This window comes from Benincasa hispida, chromosome 11 (genome assembly GCF_027475165.1).
Source record: "Benincasa hispida cultivar pf3 chromosome 11, pf3_genome.v1.1, whole genome shotgun sequence".
Taxonomy (NCBI): Eukaryota; Viridiplantae; Streptophyta; class Magnoliopsida; order Cucurbitales; family Cucurbitaceae; genus Benincasa; species Benincasa hispida.
In genome coordinates, this window is record NC_143488.1 from 49,283,169 (window position 1) to 49,284,659 (window position 1,491).

A 1,491-nucleotide genomic window follows, 5' to 3' on the forward strand; every position below is an offset into this window, starting at 1 on the left:
TAATGCAAATAGACTAATTATAAATAATTTGTATGGTTTCAACAAATTTATTTCACAATGACTTCTGCATCCCTAAATTTACTCATCACTGATAAATTAACGGGCGAAAACTAATCTTCTTGGAAAAAGACGATCAACACAATCCTTATAATCGATGACCTTTGTTTTGTCCTTATGGAGGACTATCCTCCCATTCTAACTCTTAATGCTGCTCGAAATGTTCGAGAAGCATACGAGCGTTGGACATGGGTAAAAAAAAAGGCCCGAGATATATCTTGGTGAGTCTTACCGAGGTCTTGGCCAAGAAACATGAACCCATGCTCACGGCCCGTGAAATCATGGAGTCCCTGTGTTCGGCGTCTGCACAACTCAGACATGACACTCTCAAGCACATCTTCAATGCCCTTATACAAGAAAGGGCATCTGTTCGAGTACATGTTCTTAACATGATGGTCCACTTCAACGTGGCGGAGATGAATGGATCTGTCATTGATGATGCCAGCCAGGTTAGCTTCAGTTTGGAATCTTTACCTGAAAGTTTCCTACCTTCCATAGTAATGTTGTTTTGAATAGTATTGACTATAAGATAACCATCTTGCTCAACGAGCTACAGACCTTCCAGCCTTTGATGAAAAGCAAAGAACAGAAGGGTGAGACAAATGTTACTTCATCCTCTAAGAATTTTCACAGAGGTCCGGCCTCTGGGAAAAAGTATGTACTTTCTTCCTCTGGCACCAAAAAGTGGAAGAAGAAGAAAGGTGGAAAGGGGAAAGCTGACCCACCAGCTGCTGCTCAAAAGGGCAAGAAAGCCAAGGTTGTAAAGGGAATTTGTTTCCATTGCAACCAGAAGAGACATTAGAAGAGGAACTGGTCCCAAGTACTTAGCAGAAAAAAAGAAAGCCAAAGAAGGTAAATATGATTTACTTGTTTTGGAAACCTGCTTAGTGGAGAATGATGATTATACTTGGATTATAGATTCTAGCGCCACTAACCACGTTTGTTCTTCATTTCAAAAAATTAGTTCCTGGCGGCAACTTATGCTGGTGATATAATGATGCGGGTTGGAACTGAACATGTCTCTAGTTAATTTTACAGAATAAATTTATTTTACTAGAAAATGTGTATGTAATTCATGGTTTGAAAAGGAACCTAATTTATGTAAAGTGTTTGCTTGAACAATCTTATTGTATCAACTTCCATGTAAATAAAGTATTTATTTCATAAAATGGCGTTGATATTTGTTCTGCTAAACTGTAAAACAATCTTTATGTGCTAATATCGTTAGAAACTAAGGCACTTCATAACACTGAACTGTTTAAAACTACGGTAACTCAATATAAAAGGCTTAAAATTTCTCCTAAGAAAAATGCCCAACTTTGGCACTTAAGACTAGGACATATCAATCTCAATAGGATTAAGAGATTGGTGAAGAATGGAATTTTGAGCGAGTTAGAAGAAAATTCTTTACCTGTATGTGAGTCATGCCTTGAA